We start from the raw sequence: 13,345 nt of genomic DNA, 5'->3' as shown, positions 1-13,345 counted from the left end.
AGGTATATCACATCCACCGCCTTCCCTACATCCACAGAGCCAGTCACCTCATCATAGAAAGCAATCAGGTTGGTCAGGCATGACTTTCCCTTGGTGAATCCGTGTTGACTGTTCCTGATCACCTTCCTCTCCTCCAAGTGCCTTAAAATGGATTCCTTAAGGACCTGCTCCATGATTTTTCCAGGGATTGAAGTGAGGCTGACCGGTCTGTAGTTCCCTGGATCCTCTTTCCTCTCTTTTTTGAAGATGGGCACTAGATTTGCTTTTTTCCAGTCCTCAGGGACCTCCCCCTGTTGCCACGAGCTTTCAAAGATAATAGCCAATGGCTCTGGAATCACCTCAGCCAATTCCATCAGCACCCTTGGGTGCACTGCATCCGGCCCCATGGACTTGTGTATGTCCAAATCTTCTTAATAGTTTTGGACCTGTTCCTTCAGCACTGCAGGATGTTCACTGCCTTCCCATTCTGTGCCACCCAGTGAAGAAGTCGAGGTGCTGATCTTGTCTGTGAAGACAGAGGCAAAAAAGGCATTGAGTACCTCAGCTTTCTCCACATCCTCCGTCACTAGGTTGCCTCCCTCATTCTCTAAGGGGCCCACACTTTCCCAAATCTTCCTCTTGTTGGCAACATACCTGTAGAAACCCTTCTTGTTCCCCTTCATGTCCCTTGCTAGCTGCATCTCCAATTGTGCTTTGGCCTTCCTGATTTCATTCCTGCACGTTCAAGCAGTGTTTTTATAATCCTCCCTAGTTATCTGACCAAGCTTCCACTTCTTGTAAGCTTTTTTTTTGTGTTTAAGTTCGGCAAGGACATGTTTGTTAAGCCAAGCTGGTCGCCTACCATATTTGCTATTCTTTCTGCACATCGGGATGGTTTGCTCTTGTGCCCTCAATAAGGTCTCTTTAAAATACAGCCAGCTCTCTTGGGTTCCTTTCCCCCTCATATTAGCCTCCCAGGGAATCCTGCCCATCAGTTCCCTGAGGGAGTCAAAGTCTGCTTTTCTGAAGTCAGTGGTCCATATCCTGCTGTTCTCCTTTCTTCCTTTTGTCAGGATCCTGAACTCGACCATCTCATGATCACTGCTGCCTAGGTTGCCACCCACTTCTACTTCCCCTACCAAATCTTCCCTGTTTGTGAGCAGCAGGTCAAGAGAAGCACTGCCCCTAGTTGATTGCTCCAGCATTTGCACCAGGAAATTGTCTGCGACACTCTCCAAAAACTTCCTGGATTGTTTGTGCTCTGCTGTATTGCTCTTCTAGGAGATGTCAGGGTGATTGAAGTCCCCCATGAGAATCAGGTCCTGTGCACAGAAATGTGCCTTGAACTCAAGGTGATGTTAATCTCAAAAAATGCTGCAGGATTGGGCTCCATTTGTAGTTCTCATCAATTCATGACCAAATCAAAAGGGAAAAGATTTTTAGTTGTTTATTGCATCTTAAAATGGAGAGAAAATGGGCAGAGTTCTCTATTTATTTACACAAGCTTTAGAACAGTGTAAAAGCATTTATTTCAACAGAGTGACTCCTGATTTACATAAGACTGAATGAGAGGGGTATTAGGTGCATTGACTCTAATAGAGTTACTCTTGATTTACATGGAGGTCAGTGAGAGAGGAAACGGGCCCATTGACTCCCGTGGCAGTACTCCTGATTTACATCAGGATGAGTGAGAGGAGAATCAAGCCCATTGATCTGAATGTAGTTACTAGTGATTTATGCCTGGGTGAGTGAATGTTCCTTATTTACAAAAATATGAGTGAAATTTGAATCAAGACCACTTGCTTTATTGAGCTGTGTTACAAGACACAACATAGGAGTATTGTACTTAGATGACCCAGTTGAACATGGACTCTATCAGTTTCCATTACCTGTTACAAGTGTGCCACGTTGTTCACCATTTCCAAACAGCTACCCAAGCAGGTCATCAGTGATAATTCAAGTTCTGGATCTTGACCTGGTGTAGATCAGTGTAGATACGCAGAGGTCAGATTAGCTAAAACAATTTACATTTCCTAAGGATTTCAACTGAGGTCATTACTGTTCTAAGTATCTGTGAATATGTATATATAGAGAGAAATACTTTGCTGTCTTAAATATGTTCTATGGCCAGTGTTATGGAACATTATAGGAACAAAGAAATTGTCATGAAGGAGCATCCTGTCTCCAGTGGTGGCTATTATCAGCTGTTTCAAAGACCAAAGAATTGTATGTTAATCATGGACAAAATTTACTCCTAACTCAGACAGGCAGTAGCCAACTCATATCCCAAAGAATGAAGTTCTTATAAATATCAAAGTCATTATTTAATTCTGAAGATATATTTAACTAAATAATATCCAGAGACAATGAATTCTACAGTCCAGCTAGTCACCTAAGTGGAAAGAGAGACAGCCAGAAAGCCATAGACAGGCACACAGAAAAAAAGAAAAATTGATAGATAGACCGATAAATACTGTGGATCCCAAGGATTTATTTGTTTATACCTGAAAAACTGCTCCCAATAATAAATAAATATTTGGCAAGCATTTGCTGTTGTGTTGCACATTACCGTGACCCACTGGATTTCATCTCTATGTTCAAGGACAATGTTCATTTTTTTAAACATTTCTTGCCCACTGACCTTCTCAAAGCATCTTTCATGTCTTTGTTCCTAAGGCTGTAGATGAAGGGATTCAACATGGGAATGAAAAGGGTATAAAACACTGACACCACTTTTCCTTGTGTGATATATCAAGGGCAGAGGGTGGCAGGAGAGTATGCCTATTTACAAACTAGCGCCCGCCCACCGTTCAAAGCCCCTCCCCCAGCCTAAGGGGAGGAGCCACCGGACCTAGGATGCAACTGATTGCTTGGGACAACAAACGTAAAAACAGGAAAGGGCGTGAGGGTCAAAGGTATAAAAGAAGGGAACCGGAAGGGGACACCGAGCAGAGAACCCCGGACAGCGCCCACCGCTCCCGGAAGGTATCCATGGAGCCGGTGGACGCCGCCCAGAAGAACTCTGCCCGGATACGTGAACGGAGAAGGGAACGGAAATAGGCCCCACAGTCGCAGGACGCCTCCCCAGCCAACCTCCCCTCCCTGGTATTGAAGATGGCAACTTTGGCCAGAGCCAGGAGGAGGTTGACGAGGAGGTCCTGCGACGTCGTGGGGCCACGGACGGGGTGTGCGTAAATAAACAAGTGCAGGAGGTTCTGGAGGAGCCGGAAGAGGGGGTGCAGCCTAGCGCAATCCAGGTACGCGTGTGCCAGGGTCTCCCTCGTGCCGCAAAAGGGGCAGGTGTCGGGACGGGGGGTGAACCGCGCCAAGAACATGCCTGTGCTCACGGCTCTGTGCAGGAGCCGCCAACTGATGTCCCCGGTGGGCCGTGGGGTCAAGGTGGAATACAGGCTGGCCCACCGGGGGTCCCCGCCCTCCAGAGGTGGCAGCAGGTCCCGCCACTTGGTGTCGGGGCGGGATGCGAGGGCAGGGAAGTGAAGGGTGTGGAGCACGAGCGTGTAAAGGTGGTCTCTCGGCGCGGTTCGAAAGGGGACCGGCTGCAAATCGTGCAGCCGGCTTGGTGCGTAGGGAGGGGGGGGCCGAGCGGGCTTGCGGGTCCGGGGCCCAATGGAAAGTGCCGGAGGGCCGGGGCTGAGGGGCGGGCGGGGAGTACCCTCTCCCAGAACCCGCACGAGGTAGGCGTGAGCAGAGGGGGCAAGGCTGCCCTCACTTCCTGGAGTACGCGCCGGGGTACGAAGGGTGGAGAGCCCCATGCGCCTAGCCAGCGCATGGGGGTCCACCCAGTCCCCTCGGGCGTAGTCCAGGAGGTCTCCGATCTTGGTGACTCCTGCCAGGACCAGCCTCCGTTGCACCGAGGGGGTCTCCGCCACCTGCACACCGAGTTGTGGGTTGTGTAGCAGGGCCTCCGCGAGGAGATCCTCCCCCTCGGGGACCAAAGGGGGCCTGGAGGCAGAGACCAGCCTCCAGGTCCGGAGGAGGTCCTGGTAGAAGACCGGCAGCTCGGAGAGGTCTCGCGGAAGACCCCTCGGGTGGAGAAAAAAGAGCTGCCGGTCGTATCGGAGCCCTCGGAGGCGGCGGAGGAAGGCGTGCGCCAAGTGGCTCCACGCCGGACTACCTGCACCATAAAGGAGTCTCTGCAGGGCCTGGAGGCGGAAGGTGTGGACCTGGCTGCGGATGCAGCACAGGCCCTGCCCCCTTCCTCCAGGGGGAGACTCAGAATCCCTGCAGAGACCCAGTGCAGTCCTGGCCAAAAGAACTCCAGAACTAGCTTCTGGAGGTAGGCCAGGAAACTCGGGGGCGGGACCAGGGTGTTGAGGCGGTACCAGAGCATGGACAGGACCAGCTGGTTGAGGACCAGCGCCCTCCCCCGAAGGGAGAGGCACCGGAGCAGTCCCGTCCAGCTCCGGAGCCGCCGCGCCACCCTGTCCGTTAAATCTTGCCAGTTCTCTGCCGGGGAGGGATGGGTGGCAGAAAGGTAAACGCCCAGATAGAGCAGACGACCCGCGCTCCACCGGATGGCTTGAAGCGCGGGTGGGAGGGAGCTCGCCCGCCACCCGGCCCCTACCATCAGGCCAGAGCTCTTGGCCCAGTTGACCCGGGCGGAGGAGGCTGCCTAGTAAACGACCAGGCAGGCCTCCAACCGCACCAGGTCGCTCGGGTCCTGGACCACGAGGAGCACGTCGTCGGCGTACGCGGACAGGACCAGCCTCAGCGCTGGCTCACGGAGCACCAAACCCGTCATCCTCCGACGGAGGAGACAGAGGAAGGGCTCAATGGCCAGGGTGTACAGCTGGCCCGACAGCGGACAGCCTTGGCGCACTCCACGCCCGAAGCTGACCGGTTCGGTCAGGGTCCAGTTGAGCTTGACCAGGCACTCCGCGGAGGCGTACAACACCCGGAGAAAACCCACAAAGCGGGGCCCGAAGCCGAACGCCCGCAGGGTGCCCAGGAGATACCCGTGGTCCATCCTGTCGAACGCCTTCTCCCGATCCAGAGACAGGAGGGCGAACGACAGACCATCCCTACACCCAAGGTCTAGGAGATCCCGGACCAAATACAGATTGTCGAAGATGGTCCGGCCCGGGACGGTGTAGGTCTGGTCGGGATGGACCACGTCCTGCAGCATGGACCCCAGCCGCAGGGAGATGGCCTTGGCCACGATTTTGTAGTCCGTGCAGAGGAGCGAGATGGGATGCCAGTTCCAGAGGTCGCAGAGGTCCCCCTTCTTGGGCAGCAGGGCGAGCACAGCTCGCCTGAACGACAGGGGGAGCTCTCCGCTGGCCTCGGACTCGGCCCAGACGATGGAAAGGTCCGGGCCGAGGACGTCCCAAAACACGCGGTAGAACTCCACGGTCAGCCCGTCCATGCCCGGGGATTTGTTGGTGGGCATGAGGCGGAGGGCTTCCGAGAACTTGGCCAGAGTGAGAGGGAGCTCCAGCCGGTCCCGGTCGCCCGTGCCGACCGTGGGAAGTTCGTTCCAGAGCATCCTGCGGGCGGCGGCATCGGTCGGATCCGGGGAGAAGAGGTCAGCGTAGAAGGCCAGGGCCCTTCCACGCATCTCCACCGGATCCGTCAGGGGGGCGCCGTCCCCTGCCAGAAGGCAGGAGACGTGCTTCAGGGCCCCCTGTCGTTTCTCCAGGGCATAGAAGAAGTGGGAGCCGCGATCCATCTCCCGAAGGAGACGGATGCGGGATCGAACGAAGGCACCCCGAGCCCGAAGGTCTTCGAGGGCCCAGAGCTCCTCCCACTTCTCCCGGCACGCTCCGCAGAGGGATGGATCCTCGGGGCTGGCGGCCAGACGCCTCTCGAGCGCTAAGACCTCCCGCTCCAACTGCTCTATCCCCGCATCCCTCCGCCGGCTGGCCCCCCGAATGTAGTCGCGGCAGAAGAGCCGGGCGCGCACCTTCCCCACGTCCCACCAGCGCCGCGCCGTGGGAAAGGCGCGCCTCTGCCCCCGCCAGGCCAGCCAGAACTCCCGGAAGGACGCCACGAAGCCCACGTCCTCCAGCAGGCTGTTGTTACAATGCCAGAGAGGCCGTCACGGTCACCAGGTGGTGATCCGAGAATGGGGCCGGCCGTACGCTGGAGGAGTGGGCCCGCGAGAGATGGTGTCGGGAAAAATAGATACTGTCCAACCGGGAGCGGCTCGACCGCTCTTCCCCCACCCGGACAAAGGTGAATGTGATGGTGTCGTCCGGGTGGTGGTCCCGCCAGACGTCCACCAGGGAGTGGCTGTCTATGATCTCCCGGAGGACGTCGGCGGCGGCCTGGCACTGCTCGGTCCCCGTGCGGTCCCGCTCCTCGAGGGTGGTGTTAAAGTCCCCGCCCAGGACCAGGCACTCGCGAGGATCCAGTGCACCGAGGAAGGCGGCCGCCTGCCGAAAGAACCGCACCCGCTCCGGGCCTGCATTCGGGGCATAGACGTTGACGAGGTTCAACACCAGCCCCTCCATGCGGACCCGGAGGTGCAGCAGGCGGCCCGGCACAACCTCGGTGATCCCCAACACCTCGGGCTGCAGGGTGGGGGAGAACAGAGTGGCCACTCCACCCGCGCGGGTGGAGAGATGACTCAGGTACACCCCGTCTCCCCACTCCAGCCGCCAGCTGGCCTCGGCGGCTGGGTCCGTGTGGGTCTCCTGCAGGAACGCCATGGAGTACCCCCCCTCCCGAAGGAAGGAGAGCACTTGCGTCCTGCGGAGACCCGCCCTGAAGCCCCTGGTGTTCAATGTAGCGAAGACGACAGGCATGATGAGGAGGGCTGGGGGGGATCCTCGCGGCCAGGAACGCCAGCGGTTCTCGCTGGGCTCCGCAGCAGTCCGTGACTGTTCCCGAAGGCCATCAGGGCGTCACGGAAGCTGCGGGCCCGCTGGTAGGGTGCGGCGTCCTGCCGCCCGGTCCCTTTCCCCTCCTTCAACGTGGCCCTCACGGCCCGGAGGACACGGTGGAAGTCCCCCCAGCGCTGCAGCGCGAGCTGCACCCGGTTCCGGGCACCACGGGAGTCCCAGAGGAAGGTGTGCAGCTCCTCGCGCAGCGCCTCGGGGGGTGCGTCCTCCAGCCTGGCCCCTGCAGCGGCCCCGCTGCCGGACGGGGCAGATGACGGGGGCAGCAGCAGTGGGAAGACAGCAGCCCCTATAGGGCTGGGAGTGGCAAAAATAAAAGCCACCTCCTGGGAGCTCTCCAAGGGGAAGGAGACGACTCCAGGGGCGGCGGGGGCACAGGTAGCAGGGGGAGGGAGGGAGGATTCGGGGGTGGAAGGTGGAGGAGGGACGGGATCAAGGAAAGGGGGAGGAATTGAGACAGGGGGAGGGTTGTTGGAAGGGACAGGGGGAGGAACAGGGTCAGGATTGATTACGGTGTCCACGGCGGCTAGGCCAGCGGGGCGTGGTGCCTCTGGAGTGGGGCCGGGAGCTGGAGGGTCGGGCAAGGCAGGGTGGATGGCCTCGGGGCCGGGCATAGGAGCCGCACCATCGGCGGCTCCGCACTCCTGGGGCGGGAGGACTGGGTCGGCGGGCAGCCATCCTCTGGTAGAAGGCGGGGAGGCCAGCTGCCCGGGGCCGGACTGGTCGGCCCCAGCCATCGCCCCGAGGGGGGCAGGGGCCGCAGCGGGGGCGGCACTATCTACCGGGGTGGGGGAAGGGTCCGGGACAGTCTGGGATACAGGAGCGGGGTCATCAGCTGGGGAAGGGAGGGAAGGGAAAGGGGAGGGCGGCTGGGGGCCGTCCTCGGTCAAACCCTCCGGACGGGAGGGTTCGTCCATCCCCGGACACGCCGGGGTTAAGCCCAAGGCGTCTATCTCCTCCATAAGGGAGGAGAAGTCTCCCCCCGCCACCATGAGGTCCTCCTCGGCGGGGTCCGAGGAGGAAGCAGCCTCAGCACCGGCGGAGGGTGCGAGGGGCATGGGGGCAGAGGGGCATCCGGCCAGGGACTCCTCTAGAAGGGACTCTAGGAGGGAGATGGTACTACCCACAGCTGCCGCTGCAGTCTCCTCAGCCGGTGCCACCCACCGGGCCCCGGCAGGGGGCGCGGCGGAAGGCCCGGGTCCAGCAGCTCCCTTACGAGATTTGCAGGGGCACTCACCGTCCTCGGTGACGAGGGGGAGGGGGCGCCGGGTCCCGGCCTTACGCTTGCCGCGCTTACCCTGCACGGGCACCCAGTCCTCCGAGGTGGAGGGCTGGGGGGTGGGGGCAGGGCCAGGGGGCAAGAGCGCAGGGGACGGGGTATGGGAAAGCTGAGGTGGGGTAGCAGGGGGAGGAAAAGCCTCACCCTGGGGCGAGTCCTCTCCAATGCCCGCCAAAGGCGGCCCTGGCTCCCTCTCCCCAGCAGGCCCCGCCGGACTGCTCCGGGCGTCAGCAGGGCCCGCCCGCTCGTCTGGGCACACCGGGGGAGGCACCCCCGGGGTCCGAGCGGAGGTGGCAGGTGATGGAGGAGGGGCAGCCACAGGGACCGCACGGCCGAGGGGGGCGCCGCCGCTGGCCTGGCCGGCACCCCCCTGGGTCCCAGGGGTCCCGGGCTCCCCTCTTTGCCGGGCCAGGGGGCAGTCCCTCCGGACGTGCCCCGTGGCCCGGCAGAGGAAGCACCGGGTCTCACCTGCACTGTAATGGACCCTGTACTGGGCCCCTTGATGGGGCACCAGGAACGACCCCTCAAGCGCCTCTCCGCCACGCGCCGCCGGTGGCAGCTGGAGCTGCACCCGCCGGCGGAAGGAGAGGACGTTGCGGAGGTCGGGGTCCTTGCAGCCGAGGGGAAGCGGGCAGATGGTAGAAATGGGCTTCCCCAGGTCAGAGAGGAAAGGCAGAAGGGCGGTATTGGGGAGGAAGAGCGGGACGGAGGTGAGGACCACCCGTACGCCCAGGTCTTCCAGGGGCTCCACGGGGACGTGGACGCCCCCTACCGCCAGGCCCATCACCACCGCCTCCTGGGCAGCGGCCTCCGATGCCAGGAAGAAGACCACCTTCCCATACATCTTGGAGGCTGCCACCACGGCCGTGGGCCCCACCACCCGCGCCAACGCTCGCACGTAGGTTTCTACGTGGGGCGAGGCAGGCACCAGGAGGCAGCGGACCCCATGCCTCCTGGTAAGGGTGGGGAAGGGGCCCCAGCCTCCAGGGATGGTGCTGGAGGCGGCCGGCGGGCCAGATGACACGGCGGCGGCGGGCGGAGGACCTGCAGCGACCTGGGCGTACGCCCTGGGAGCGGCGCCGCCCCCAGAGCTGGTGGAGGGAAGAGCGGGGGAAGGGACAGCGGGGGAGGGGGGAGCAGGCCTCACCACAGGCGGGGGCGCCGCCCGGGCAGGGCCTTTGCCCTTTATCTTCCCCTGGCCCTTCTTCCCGGCCGAGGGCGCACCCCCCTGAGTTTCAGGGGGGGCGGGAGCTGAAGCAGCGGCAGAGTCCCTAGAGTCCCGTCCTGGGGCGTCCACCACCAGAGCCCCGGGCCCGACAGCTGGTGGCCAGGTAGGGGTGGCGGGGGTAGACGCCTTGGGCGGGAGGGGGGGTTCGGGGCAAAAGGCAGGGGCGTCTAGGGAGGGGGTCCCGGCCCCAGACACACACGCCATCCTGGGGGAAGGTAGGACCACAGTGGGGAGGGTAGGAAGTAAGGGGGGGCATGGGAGCAAGCTTGGAGGGACAGGGGAGGGTAAGGGAGATGGGGGGAGGAGGGGAGAGGAGGGGGTGGGGTAGGGGAGGGGGAGGTGGACCGCTCCTCCCCGCTAGGCTGAAAGCAGGGCAGGAGGGCACCAGAGCAAAGGGGTATGGGGTGGGGGGAATCCAGGCAGGGGCGCAAGAAATACACTCACCAGCCCAGGTGGAAGCACCGGCTCCTCCGGCTGCACTGGGAGCAAGGCTATGTCAACTCAGGGGAGGTGCAGTGTGTGGGGGGGGAAACAAAAAATGAGGGGGGTCAGGGAAAGGGGGCTATGAGCACCACAGGGCAGGAGTCCTGGGCCAGGGCAGAGGGTTAGCTGCAGCAAAAGGGAGGGGGAAAAGGGGCCAAAGCAGGGCTGGAAAGGCCCAGTGGCAAGCCCACTGAGCCCGGACGGGGCAGGGAGCGAAGCCAAGGCAGGGCCAGGGAAAACAACCCGACCAGGGGTAGAGAAAACAAACAAACAACCAAACCAGGGGCAGGGGCATGGCAATCCAAAGAAACAAACAAACCGAGAGCAGGGGCAGGGGCAACAAACAAACAAAGCAGGGAGGAGGCTACAGGGTGGGGAGAGCTGCAGAGGAAGCAGGGAGGGGAGGGAGGGGGAAGGGACGGGGCACCCCAAAGCCTGGGGCCAGGGCAAGCAGGGGAAGGGTGCTCACGGCAGCAGCAGCAGGAGGGGAAGTAGCAGGCCCCCTCAGCCAGCTGGGGGGGGGCAAACAAGCAGGGCCCCCAAGAGGAAAAAGGAGGAGCAGCAGCTCCCCAACAGCAGGAGAGTCTGTGAAGGGAGATATATCAGCCCTAGGATGATCAGGGCTTTATTCCCTGCAGCCTAACTGAAGTAATGAGGGGGCAATTAGGAGCCAGCTGAGGCCAATGAGGAATCAGCTGGTGCTCCATGAAAGGGCTCCGCCCCAAACACACGGCACAAGCTGGAGGAAGCAGAGGTGCTGTGCTGTGCTGTGCTGTGCTGTGCTGTGCTGTGCTGTGCTGTGCTGTGCTGTGCTGTGCTGTGCTGTGCTGTGCTGTGCTGTGCTGTGCTGTGCTGTGCTGTGCTGTGCTGTGCTGTGCTGTGCTGTGCTGTGCTGTGCTGTGCTGTGCTGAGCAGAGCAGATTGGAGTAGCAGAAGCAGATTGGAGTAGTGAAGTGTGGGAGAGTGGAGGAACCCCAAACGGAGGTACTGAGCCCAGCAAGGGGCAGCAAGGACAGAGGTCCTGAGAGGCCAGAAGGACTGAGGGGGGGAAAGTAGCCCAGGGGAAGAGGCTGCAGCTCCAAAATACAGAGCAAGCAGTCTAGAGCTGCTAGTCATAGGGCCCCTGGGTTGGGACCCGGAGGAGCGGATGGGCCCGGGTCCCTACCCCTCTCCCCCAGGGAAGACGGGATGACGGGCACCTTCCTGGCCCCCAACAGGAGCGAAGCATGAGATCCACTAGAGGGAAGCTGGCCATCAGCCACACTTGGTAGAGAGAAGATAGCCAAGTGGGCTGGGCATACATGAAAGCAATGGTCCCATAAAATAAGGTCACAGCCACCATGTGGGAGGTGCAGGTGGAGAAGGCTCTGTGTCTGCCCTTGGCAGAACGAATCCTGAGGATGGTGGAGATGATAGATGTAGGAGATGAGCACAATCAGGGAAGTACTTGCTATGATGAGTCTGCATAGGGTAAACATCACAAGATTATTGACGTACGTGTCGCTGCAGGACAGACTAATCAGGGGAGGGCCATCACAGAAGAAATGATCAATCTCATTAGACCCACAATAGTTCAGGGTAAAGGTGAAGCTTGTTTGCACCATGGAATTCACACAGCCACAGATATAGGATCCCACCACCAGTTGAATGCAAACCCACTTGGACATGGCAACGGGATACAGGAGCGGGTTGCAGATGGCAGAGTATCGATCGTAGGCCATCGCTGCCAGGAGAAATGCTTCAGTGGTGAGGAAGGGAGCAAAGAAGAAGAATTGGGTGGCACATCCATTGTAGGAAATGGCTTTTCTCCCTGCTAGGAAGCTCACCATGGCTCTTGGGGTGATGGTGGAGGAGTAGCAGAGATCTAAGAGCGACAGATTCATGAGAAAGAAGTACATGGGGGTCTGAAGGTGAGTGTGAGCTCTAATGATAACAACCAGAATGGTGTTTCCCAGAATGGTTGTTATGTAAATCTCCGGGACCATCACAAAGGGTATAGTCTGAAACCCTGATCCTCTTCCAAACCCCAGCAAGATGAATTCTATCCCTGCTGTGTGGTTCCCCTCTCCTACTGGTTCCATTGCTGATATTTCCTTTAGAAAACCGAACAAGATAAAGGGTAAAAAAGCGTCACATATAGAAAATAAATTGAAGCTTCTCCAAAGAGTTCTTGAAACCAATGTGGGTTAGACACCCAGATGTTTTGGAATATCCCAGTAAGTGCCTACATATCTTAAAAAATCTGACACCAGGGTTTTTTCGGCGGGGTTAAAATTTTTACTTCAAAGCCCATATTAAGCATCTTTCCCCTATAATCATAATTGAAGACTCTTCTTCTTGTCTGAGTAAGACATGGGCAAAATCCTCTAAGGGCTATGCCATTGGTTTATAAAAGAGTGCTGGAAATGGGCCCTGTTACATCAATTATCCCACTCCTTTTAGTGTCTGAATCAGTATATAAATATATGATTTATTTATTCAGAATTTCTCCTTCTTGGAGATTGAAATGGCTCTAGTTGAGAGCTTTAATCTCCGTACAGAATATCTTTCTCCAGGACATTCAATGGGAGTTTTTCCTGTGTACTGACAGAATAAAATCTGAGTACAAATGTAAGGATGCGGTATTTGCTTTTAACTACAAGTTACTTCAATTTTAGCTGGATTGTGTGTTAAGTTTTTGAGTCTGCCACCCTTACTCACATTGAGTATTACCTTCCTCCCAGCATCTCTCCGTGGATAACAATGTTCATTTCAAATGGTCTATAATTAATCTTGTAAATGCACATATTCATGGTTCATCACCCTAAATTTGAGTCTCTTTTCCATCAGATGGAGGGCAGTTGGAATAAAGCCACTGGAGTCTAGGTCCACAACCTACAGATGTTCATATAATTCTGTCAAGATGTGGATGGATTTCCTAATGTCTCGGTATGGGATAAAACTGGTTGCAAAACAGCAGCTAAAATGATTCACAACATATTTTTAAAGAAGTATGGACTTAGATATTTTGAAATATTCCATGTTTTGACTGAAACCTGGCAAGGAAAACCAAATAAGCCATTTCAGGTGTGACCCGCTCTGCCAGGTGGTTTTGGGAGCCCAAAGGAGTGGCTTCAGTTTTTCTATGGGCTTCTTTTAAAGATCCTAGATGAGCAATTTTTCCCCACTGGCAGGTAATGACTCCAGGAGCTACAACAGAGAGAATTGAATTTGGTGTGGGAATCATAGAATCATAGAATATTAGAGTTGGAAGGGACCTCAGGAGGTCATCTAGTCCAATCCCCTGCTCAAAGCAGGACTAACCTCAACTATATCATCCCAACCAGGGCTTTGTCAAGCCTCAGCTTAAAAACCTCTAAGGATGGAGATTCCACCACCTCCCTAGGTAACCTATTCCAGTGCTTCATCACCCTCCTAGTAAAAAACTTTTTACTAATGTCCAACCTAGACCTCCCGCCCTGCAACTTGAGACCGTTGCTCCTTGTTCTGTCATCTGCCACCACCGAATGGGGAGAA

The 13,345-nt window shown here is 57.8% G+C and overlaps 1 pseudogene; it reads right to left on the bottom strand.

Moving 5' to 3' along the window:
• Positions 1 to 2,636: 2,636 nt before the first annotated feature.
• Positions 2,637 to 11,913, bottom strand: LOC137141477 (olfactory receptor 9S13-like; annotated as a pseudogene).
• Between the last annotated feature and the right edge of the window lie 1,432 nt (positions 11,914 to 13,345).

The sequence above is a fragment of the Emydura macquarii genome, unplaced genomic scaffold, assembly GCF_026122565.2.
Source record: "Emydura macquarii macquarii isolate MOO-44397 ecotype Brisbane River unplaced genomic scaffold, CSIRO-AGI_Emac_v2 contig_3063, whole genome shotgun sequence".
NCBI classification, from domain to species: domain Eukaryota; kingdom Metazoa; phylum Chordata; order Testudines; family Chelidae; genus Emydura; species Emydura macquarii.
Note: the sequence above shows the minus strand (reverse complement) of the source record. Positions and strands in the feature narration are given on the sequence as shown.